We start from the raw sequence: 11630 nt of genomic DNA on the forward strand, positions 1-11630 counted from the left end.
TCAGATTCAAAATGGCCAATACCAGTCCATTTCAGCTCACCAATGCCCAAGATATCGATGTTTGTGCATTCCATTTCATTTTTGACAATTTCTAATTTTCCTAGATTCATACTTCGTATATTCCATGTTTGGATTATTAATGGATGTTTACAGCTGTTTCTCTTCATTTTGAGTTGTGCCCCATCAGCAAATGAAGGTCCTATGGGCTTTTCTCTCACAGACTTTACTCCATTCACGTCACAACTCTACTTTGAGGAGGCAGCTCTTCCCCTGTCGCATTTTGAATGCCTTCCAACCTGAGGGGCTCATTTTCTGGCACTATATCTGACAGTGTTTCTTTGCTATTCATGAGGTTTTCAGTGACTAAATATTTGGAAGTAGTTCATCACTCCTTCTTCCTAGTCTGTCTTTGGAAGCTCATCTGAAACCTCTCCACCATGGGTGACCCTGCTGGTATTTAAAATACCCGTGGCATAGCTTCCACAATCCCAGCAACTCACAAGCCACCACAGTAAGACAAACTGACAGGTGGCGTTGGAATGGTACTCTATTAATTTTCTTTAATTAATTAATTATCAGGATAGATTCATGAATAATAATTTTATTATTGAATAAAATTGGATTACAATTCATTGCTATCATTTATTATTTTGTTGCAAATATTGTCCCATATTTGGATAATGGCTGCTTCTAAAATAAATGATTTGAATTCCAACTCTGTTATGTGTCAGCTGTGTGATCTCAGTGATGTTACTTATCCTCTTTGTCCCAGTGTTCTCATTGATAAACAAGAGTTGTTGTGATAATCAAATACGTGAATACACATTTAGCACAATGTACAGTAAGTTCTGTGAGTATTAGCTTGGTGTGGCACTGTGGGTTAATGCACCAGACTGCAAAACCATTTGAACTACAAGGTCGGAGGTTCAAGCTCACCATCTGCTTCTCGGAAAACCCTATACAGGGTCACTATGGGTCAGAATCGACTTCACAGCACTTCCCAACAACAACAGTATCATGGTATGGAATGAAAGGTGCTCATATGATGGCCAAACTCTAGGAGTTCAAGCAATACAGTTGCCTGGATTCTATCAAATCAATTGCCTGTCTAAATTGACTAGTCAGGTTTATCAAATGATTGAATCAGAAGGTTTAAAAATACCTGACATAATGTTTAAATAATTTTAGCAAAATTTCACAACTTCCTATCCATCAATGAGGGTTCAATATGTAATAGAGAAATCTGCTATTACAGAAATCTTTATATTATAGATTGCATACTTTTTAAACTTCCGCTCTTTTAAAATGTGTCACAACTTTATTACATTGTACAAACTAAAATGTCTTACCTTTATGCAAGTTTTTTTGTTGTTAAGTGCTGTTGAGTCAGTTCTGACCCATAGTGTCCCTGTATAGGGTTTCCAAGGAGCTTTGAACTGCCGACCTTTTGGTTCAAATCAGTCTTGCAGTTGAGCGCTTATCCTTCAGTGCCACATCAGGATTTCACTTTTATTCATACAACCTATTTATTTATTTTACTTGGGTACATTTTATTGTCATTGCTATAATAATTGAGATAGAAATAAAATAACAATTTAGCATAGTGGTTATGATTCAGGCTGCTAACTTCAAGGTCAGCAGTTCGAAACTACCTGCTATTCTGTGGGAGAAAGATGAGTCTTTCTGTTACCATAACAATTTACAGCCTCGGAAACCCTATACAGGGTCATCGCTGTGAGTCGGAACTGACTTCACAGCACACAACCACCACCACCATTCCATAAACAATAATTTATTCTTCTAGATCATCAGCAAAACAATGGAGAGCTGCTGATAAACTTCAGTCCTTAAAAATATATATATATTTTTGGTAATTTAGTAAGTTTAGTTCTAAAATGAAAATGAATCTATTATAATGAAGAGTTGTTTCTTTCAGAATTAGTTCTAGAAAAAACATCTCCAAATGGGGAGAGGCGTCTGTCTGTCTTTCAGTCCCTGGAGGATCTATACTGATACCTGCTGTCATACCATCCAGACCGCTGAGATTGAAGAGTAGGTAGAGAAAAGAGGCATCTTTATTCCTTTCTTCATGCTAAGTATTAGTTTAGTTTTTTTTTCAACTTCTTATTGTGAACTGTTGGTTTGAACCGCAAAGTCAGAGGTTCAAGCTCACCAGCTGCTCCTTGGAAACCCTATACAGGGTTGCGATGAGTCGGAACCAACTCGACGGCACTTAACAACAACAACTATTGTGAATTGAGTGAAAGTTTACAGAGCAGATTATCAGTTTTACACTTAATAACCTATTTAATTTTAGAACCAGTTTTTAAATGTCAAGTTTTCTAATTCTTCCCTTATCATCTTTTTACTAACTTATTCTCACAACAGTGGTACTATAGATATGTGATGAACCAAAATGTATATAAATTGTTGAGTGGGAAATGAATTTGCTCTGTAAACTTTCACCCAAACCACAATAAAATGTGAAAACTAAACAAAATAAAATACAAGTGATGATTGGCTTGCAAAATGTGCCCTTCAGACATTTAAACAAATATATATTTTCTGTGTGTTTTGTGTACATAACACAAACAAAAGGAATAGTGGTACATACTGTTAATCGATGGTGCATGGAGCGAATTGTAATCATTGCAATGAAACAAAATATGATTTGTTGAGTGTAAAACTGATGATCTGCCCTGTAAACTATCACTCAATTCACACTGAAGCTTTGGAAAAACAAATAAATTAAACAAGTGATGAGCTTTCAGGGCATTTTTTTCTTTTTCGGCAGTGAATGGAAGATCTTCAGGAAGTTCAGATGTTTATTCAGCAATCGGGGCAGCTGCATCATCTTTCTGAAGAAACTGCTCATGAGTCACTGTAGGCTGAAGAAAAGTTTATGGGACAAAAAAAAGCCTTGAAAAATTGCTCCTAGCTACCATTTTCAACTTAAGCATAAAGAAGCAAATCTTTCCTGACTTATGGGTATTATTTTTTGGCCATGAAAATGATGATATATCGTTGTAATATTAATAACTTTAACTTTGTTTCATGTGGAAAGCTGATAAAACTGCATTTTGTTTATGATGGGAAAAGTAGTTGTAAATCCTTAAAGTTACACTTCTGAATATATGATAAAACTTCTCCTTTTCCACATCTCTCATTTTTTCCCATTGTGCACATACTTGATACTTGTTGTGAGGACATTTATATATAATTCTTAACGTGTTTTTGAGAGAGGGTGATTTTAAAAAAAGGAACTCAAAAGAAATTAATAGAGGAATTTCACTTACTATGGAACCTAGATATGCTAGCTATTGGGAGGGGGGCTTTGATGATGGTGGTTGGTGGCTGTGCGCTGGCAAGTTGGTTCCAATTCATAGCAACCCTGCGTAGGGTTTCATAGGCTGTACATCTATACGGGAGCAGAAAGTCTCATCTTTCTCTTGTGGAGTAGCTGGTGGATTTGAACTGTTGACCTTGCTGTTAACAGCCCAACTTGTAACCCACTATACCACCAGGGCTCCTTGTCTTTGATGACATACCATAACAATTAGTGTCCAGATCATTGTCTTGTTACTTTCTCTTCACATTCATCTATAAGGACAAAGTCATTGCTAAAATGGGATGAGCGGTAGTAGGATGTTGTTGTTGGTAAGTGCTGTGGAGTCAGTTCCAACTCACAGTGACCTTGAATAGGGTTTCTGAGACTGTAAATTTTTGCAGGATCAGAAAGCCTCGTTTTTCTCCCACAGAGCAGCAGGTGGGCTTGAACCACTGACTTTATGGTTCACAGCAGTGCTTACCCTACCGAGCCACCAAACTCTGGATGTGGTACCATTTATTTTTAAGAGATCCCTGTACTATTTTATTCCTTACTCACAGATTTACGTCATACCCAAACCTATATTACACTGTTTTGACAATTGTTTGTCTCCTGTCCTATTTCACATTCACACATTCAGTTGTTAATGATATTGCCTATTGTTGCATAACAAATTACCTCAAAATCTAGCAGCTTAGAAAGATCCAACAACCTCAGAGTTTCTGAGATCAGAAACCTGGCAGTAGCTTAGCTGGACTGGGTGGTCCTAGCTCAGGGATTCTTGTGAGATTCTAGCCAAGATGGTGACTGGAGCTGTAAGCATCTGAAGACTAGACTGGCCTGGAGAATCCTCATCTAAGCTGACTCACACGGATCTTGTCAGGAGGCCTCAATTGCTCACTATCTGGGCTCCTCCACAGAGCTGTTCATGGCATGGCAGCTAGCTTTCTCCAGATGCAACAGAAAGATGTCCTGGTGTGGCACTGTGGGATAAGCACTGGACTGCTAACCAACAGGCTGGTTCAAACCCACCAGCTGCTCCTTGGGAACTCTACACAGGGTTACTATGAATCAGAACTGAGTCTATGGCACTTAACAACAATAACATCATAAGTAACAAACCATCACTTCTGCCATATTCTACTGGTCACATAGACCAACTCTGTTACCATGTATAAAGGTATAAATACCAGGAAGTGGGGTAATTAGTGGCCATCTTGAACTCTGGCTACTCACTCATTTCCTCACATATTTATTAATTTAGTCATTCATTCATTTGTTTATTCAATATTTACTGGGAAACAGCTGGTGGGTTTGAACTTCTGGCCTTGTGGCTATAAGTCCAGTTGTTATTGTATAATGCCACCAGAGCCCCTTTAATGATGTCAAGGCCACAGTATATTCCAGAGAGTTCAAAGACTGTCTCATCCAGCCTCTACCTATGCCCTTGAATGTGTGGAAAGGATGCACTGGGTGGTTTGTCCACACATATGAAAACATATTTTTCTAAATTTCTATTAAGAATGTTAAAGTAATACATGCATATTACAACCTTAAATTATGCTGAGAGATTTGAAGAAAACAATAATAATCTTTCCCAAATTTCTCTCTGCCTATTTCATCTCAGTAACCAAAGTTACCCCTCATCATGGCTCTATAAACACATATGTGGATAGTGGTATAGTTTACAAAACTAGAATAATCCTTAAAAAAAATACAGCTTTCTCTACTTAACGTTGTTGCTATTATTAAGTGCTGTCGAGTTGGTTCCAACTCATATGGACCGTGCATAGTGTTTGTGAGGAGCAGCTGGTGGGTTTGAACTGCTAACCTTGTGGTTCTCAGTCCAGTGCTTATCCTATAGCACTACACCAGGAATCCTCTATTTAATAGCTATCCCTTAAGTCAAAAGGTATAAGTCTAACATTTCTTTTTTACATTTTTATTGTGAATCGAGTGATAGTTTACACAGGGAACATCAGTTCATTTCATTGCAATGATTACAATCCCCTGCATGCTTTATCACTCAACAGTATTTGCTTCTATTCTCACCACCTCCCCCCCCTTTTTTTTTTGATGTGCACCAAAACACTCAGGAATATACAATCATTCAAATAGCCAAAGGGCATACCCTGCCCCCTGGCCACCAGCACATATCCCCTCTCTCTCCATGAGTCTAGAATCCTCAACTGCTCTGTCTCGCCATAACATTTCTTATTAAATGGGTCAAAAAAATCATGTGACAAATTTTTGGTCAAGTTGTTTCCATTTAAAAAGTACTCATTTTAAAAATTAATAACTTAAAACTGCCACACAAAAAAGGAACAAATGGTCCATGAAACATTCCTTTCCTTCTGAAGGCTTTACAGTGCATTGCTATAATTAACCAAGGAACCCTGGTGGCACTGTAGGTTATGCACTGAACTGGTAGTCTCAAGGATGGTAGTTCAAATCCACCAGCCACTCCACAGTAGAAAGATGAGGCTTTCAGCTCCTACAAAGATTTATAGCTTTGAAAAGCCCATATGGGGCCACTATTAATTGGAATGTACTTGATAGCAGTGGGTTTGGTATTTGGTTTGTTATCCAAGAAGGATAGTCAGAGCAACTCTCAACACACATGGGTCTGCCAGAAACCATACCAATGAGGGCAGGCAGCATCACCAGACTTCAAGAATTTGGGGCCATCCTCCAACTGCTTACCAGACCGGCAATCACTTTCCTCTTTGAGCTCAGCAAACTTGCAAGCAATGTGAGTTGTGTCACAATCCAGCACAGGTACATAGCCAGCACTGATTTGGCTGGGTTGTTCAGGATGATCACATGAACAATGAAACTAACTGCTTCCATCGGTGAGTCAGCAGCCACATTTCCATGATGAGCATCTTTGACAGAGATGTTCTTGACATTGAAGCCTAAGTCTTCCCCAGGCAGAATTTCACTCAAGTGCATTCCAACAGATTTTACTTCAGTGGTAACACTGACTAGCACAAAGGTGACTACCATGCCAGGTTAGAGAACATTAGTCTCCATTCTGCTCTTAGAAACAGTGTCAATAGACAATTTTACAGACATTGGGAAGAGTCAGATGCAGGGGCTTGTCAACTGGATGAGTTGGTGACAGGACGCAATCCAAAGCTTGAAATAGCATGATTCCACTGGCATTGTCATCCCTATGAGTAATCTCTTAAACCAGGGCTTGTTAGCACTTGGCTCCAACATGTTGTTACCATTCCAACCAGAATTTGGCATAAACGCTACTGTGCAGGGGTTGTAGCCAATTTTACTTAATGACTTACTCATATCGCTGTTGGGAAGGTCAGTGGAATTTATTGTGTTAATAACAACAATTAGTTGTTTCATAGCCAGTGTGTAAGCCAATGGGCATGCTCATAGGTCTGCCCATTCTTGGATCCAGCTTCAAATTCACCAACACCAGCAGCAACAATCAGGACAGCACAGTCAGCCTGTGAGGTTCCTGTAATCATGTTTTTGATACAGTCTCTGTGTTCTGAGGCATCAATGATGGTCTCAAATTTCCACAGAGAGATAATCAATGATGATGCCATGCTTACATCCACCTTTCAGTTTACCTAAAACCCAGGCATACTCAAAGGAACCCTTTCCCATCCCAGCAGCTTCCTTCTCATATTTTTTGATAGTTCTTTTGTCAATCACAACACAATTTTGATCAGATAACCAGTAGCGGTGGACTTGTCTGAAGTTATGTGTCCAATGACGATAATATAGGAATGGGTCTTTTCCTTCCCCATTTTGACTTAGATTTTGTGAGAGTTCACCAACACTTGTGTCCTTGGGGCAAACTCATTGTGAAAAAGCTAACTTGTCACTTTAATAAATAGATAAATAGATGCTATCAAGCCAACTCTGATTCTTGGCAACCTTATTTATGTACAGCAACAACAAAAAATGTCCGATCCTCTGTCATCCTCACAATTGCTGGCATGTCCAGTCCATCATTACTGCTGTTGTACCATTTCATCTCATGGTAGGTCTCCCTCACCCCTGCTGGCCTTCTACTTCACCAAACTCGATGCTCTCCTCTAGAGGTCAGTCTTCTTGATAATATCAAGAGAGTCAGACAGTATCCTTTTGTGTTCCATAGGTTTTCTTTTCTTTGAAAACTTTTCATTGTGAATTGAGTGAAGGTTTACAAGGCAAATCATCAGTTGTATTTTAACATCATTCAACAAACCATACATTTCGTTTCATCTCAATTGAAATCCACTCAATGTAACCTCACTTATCCCACTTCCTCCCTGTGTATCTTGTTTCCATTCTCCCTCCTTGCTCCACCCTTCTGAATTTTGCCCTTAGGTAAATGCTGCACTTTTGATCGCTGATAGTCGACCATTCTACGTTGTGCATACCTTACTAGTCTTGTTGTCCACCACTATACACCTATCAATTGCTTGGCTAAATATTGAGCCATGGGGGTGAGTTCAGTTCCAGACTTGAAAGATGACCATCAGACTCTATCTGACCAGTATACCTGGTCTTTTGTTCCACTCATTGGCTGATATTCAGAAGACCTTTCTTTCTATGCTGTCTTAATCTGGAATATAAACTGAAATCTATCCTCTATGGGTGACCATGGTGGTATTTGAAATGCCAGTGACAAAGCTTCCAGAATCACAGCAACACACAAGCCACCACAGTATAGCAAACTGACAGGTGTAGTATGTACACATTTTAATTTAGCTGAATATTCTCTTATTGTTGCACAATTGAATTTTTTACTTCCTTCCACTCTTTTCTCTCTCTCTCTTTTCCCACTACAAATAATACCCCAATAAGTATTTTTCTACATTTATCCTTCCACACAAGTGCTTTTGTTTCTATAAGACTAAATTCCCATTGTGGTTACAGTGTATAAATATTTTTACATTTTAACACCCATTGCCATATTACTGCCTTTAAAAGGGTAGAAGGAATTCATTTCAGTGTGCCTACTTCCCCTTATGTCAGTATTTGGAGTGCCTAATTTCCCTTCACGTCCTAGATAGCAATGAATACGTTTATTTTTGCTGTTGTTGCTTGCAGCTGCTGACTCAGTTCTGACTTATGGCAACCTTATATATAACAGAATGAAATGTTTCCTGGTTCTGCGTCATCTTCATTGTCTTTGACATGTTTGTTGGCTCAGCCCATCTCATTTAGAGTTTTTCTTGTTTTCTTGTCCTGTCTTAGCTATTGGTCTTTCCAAAAGAAGTAAGAAAAGTCTCACCAACCTAGCTTCTAAGGAGCATGTTGGTTTTATTTATTCTAAGTCTGTTTTGCTCATTCTTCTGGAATTCCATGGGATAGTCAATATTCATTGCTAACATCACAATAGAAATGTACCAATTCTTTTTCCATCTTCTTTTTCATTGTCCAGTTTTTGGATGGCTTGGATAAAGAACACTGTCATCACCAAAGCAACATCTTTGAATTTTAGAAAACTGTAGAAAAATCTTTTGCAGCAGATTTTTCTAACATAATACATTACTTGATTTCTTGATTCTGCTCCCATGAACATTGACTACTGATCCAAGTAAAATGATATCCTTGGCAACTTCAATTTTTTTTCTTCATTTATCATGATATTGGTTATTGGTCTAGTTGTAAGGATTTTTGTTAAGTTCAAGTGTAATCCACCAGTAAGTGTGTCAAATCATCTTCATTTTTTGGCAAACAAGGTTGTGTTACCTGCACACTGCAGGTTGTTAATGAGTCTTCCTGCAATCTTGATGCTGTGCTCCTCATATAGTCTGGCTTCGTGGATTTTTTTATTCAGCATAAAGACTGAATAAGTATGGTGAAAAGATACAACCTTGATATATACCTTTTCCAATTTTGAACCAGTTGTTCTGTTTGAATGAGTGCCTCTTGCTCCATGTATGGGTTCTAATTAGTAACTTAAATGTTCAGGATTCCCATTCTTCACAATGCTATCCCTAAAGGAGTTCTGGTGTGGTGCTGTGGGTTAATGCACCAGACTGCAAAGCCATTTGAATTGCAAAGTTGGTGGTTCAAGCTCACCAGCTGCTCCTTGGAAACCCTATATATAGGGTCGCTATGGGTCAGAACCGACTCAATGGCACTTAACAACAACAATTTTTTTATGACTTACACAGTTGAATGCCTTTACATAAAGGTAAATAAAGAACAAATATACATCTTTCTATTACTTTCTGCTTTCTGTCAAGATCCATCTGACACCAGCAATGATGTCTCCTGTATGAGATCCTCTTTTGAATCCAGATTGAACTTTTAGAAGTTCCCTGTGAATGTATGGCTGCAGTTGTTTTAAAATTACCTTTAGAAAATTGTACTAGCACATATTATTAATGATATGGCTTGGTAATTCCTGAATTATGTTTGATTACCTTTCTGTAGAATGGGCATAAATATGGATCTTATCTAGTCAGGTACCTAGATAGCTACTTTCCATTTTTTTAAGGAGCTCTGGTAGCATAGTGGTTATGAATCGGGGAGCCACAAGGTTAACAGTTCGAAACTACCAGCTGCTCCACAGGAGAAAGATGAAGCTTTCTGCTCCCGTAAAGATTTACAGCCTCAGAAACCCTGTGCAGGGTCGCTATGAGTCGGACCCAACTCCACGGCACATAACAACAACATCTTAAGATTAGTACATGATGTTTCATAGTATCTGTGTGAGATGTCTTTAATCATCACTTGTTGTGTCATTGTGCAATGATTAGGAGAAAATGTAGAAGCTAGGAAAAAATACTTTAGACATTTAAAATGTAAAGCAAAATTGTTCTACTTCTTGTAAATCAAACTATAGGTTTTGAAATATCAAGAGGCCGTGTTGAATTTAGGTTAGAGTTTTATAAAGTAATTTAAGGTTTTCTCTTCATGCATTTTAACATCATTTTCTTTAGTATTGCTTAACTTCCTCTAAGCCAGCAGGGTTCCATAATTATTTTTCAAATCAATCCATAAGTCAATGTCTTTTCTCTGTAATTTTACCATCCTTAAGTCTTCTAAGTACAGTTGTAAATTGAAATGATTCTGGAGAACTGTGAACAAAAGTCTAATACAAAGAAGAAAAGAAATGACTTCATTTTGCAGGGAAGGGCATCCTAGGTAATTGACAGAAAATGACCAGGAACATGGAAGTAGGAGTAGGTCAGAAAGATTGAATTGTTAAGTGTTTTGAATGCACTTTAGATGAGATCTTGAAGTCAATATGCCATTCAGTTGAATCTAATAAGGACTTTGGAGAAGAGAGACAAGATGAAAAGATATAATACTGCTGTGCTCAGCCTGCTAAAACAAATGAAAGTGTTGCTTAGGAAAGTTCCTCAGAGATCTTTAAAAAGGTAAACTGTACTATTATAATTTCACCTAGGAAAAAAGGGTCTCTATAATTGTAAATTACGTAGATAATGGAGTCCTGGTGTGGCGCTGTAGGATAATGTCCTGGATCACAAGGTCAATCTGAACTGCAAGATTGGCAGTTCAAACCTACCAGCCGCTCCTCAGAAACCCTATATAGATGGGGTCGCTATGGGTCAGAACTGACTCGATGGCACTTAACAACAACAACAAGTATATAATAAATGACATATTAAATATTGTAATACATGTGTTGCTAATCTATTTTCATCTTGGAATATCTTACTGCCTTTTTTTAAGTTTTGTTTTTTTGCAATTTTGGTGGATGTTCCATGAACAACCCTTGGATGAGGCATAAACGTACTGAGGTTATCCCATTCTTTATTATGCTACATTCAAATACAGGAGTTCTACAAAAGCAGTTCTGGAATGGATCTCAAAGAAGAGGTATTCTACATGTAGCAGACTGTGTCCTTTCCTTATTCAACCAGCATTTCCCTTTTCTCTGCTTTCAGAGCACCAACTTTGTTAGGTTCTACAAAGGCACTTAACAACAACTCTTCACATCACAGTCCTATACTCAGAGAAGAGAGAAGTCCTGGTTAGTTCAGGTTAGTTGAGTTGGCCCATTCCTGTAATAGTTATTGGTTTAGAGGAATGGCTATGATGTGGTTTGGACCAAGGATACATGAGGAAGAAAGTTTCTGGAAAATATTTTCTTGCTCTTAAAAAGAGATTGAGGGAAAAAAATGATTCTCCTTTCATACCAAACATGGTGCCTGAATGTGATTCTTGAACTGCTCCAGTGATCTGGGGTCACAGGTAAGCTGACCTGAAGACAAAGTGGGCACTCCAAATATGGCCAAGCTAACGAGAAAAAGAAGGTGGGTCTCTGGCGATTATGCTCAGCTTCTGAATGAACCAAATCTGTTAACTG

At 38.3% G+C, this 11630-nt stretch overlaps 1 pseudogene; it reads right to left on the minus strand.

The window, feature by feature from the left end:
* Positions 1-2871: 2871 nt before the first annotated feature.
* Positions 2872-7101, minus strand: LOC102811899 (annotated as a pseudogene).
* Positions 7102-11630: the final 4529 nt, after the last annotated feature.

Source organism: Chrysochloris asiatica, unplaced genomic scaffold, assembly GCF_000296735.1.
Source record: "Chrysochloris asiatica unplaced genomic scaffold, ChrAsi1.0 scaffold00067, whole genome shotgun sequence".
Lineage (NCBI taxonomy): Eukaryota > Metazoa > Chordata > Mammalia > Afrosoricida > Chrysochloridae > Chrysochloris > Chrysochloris asiatica.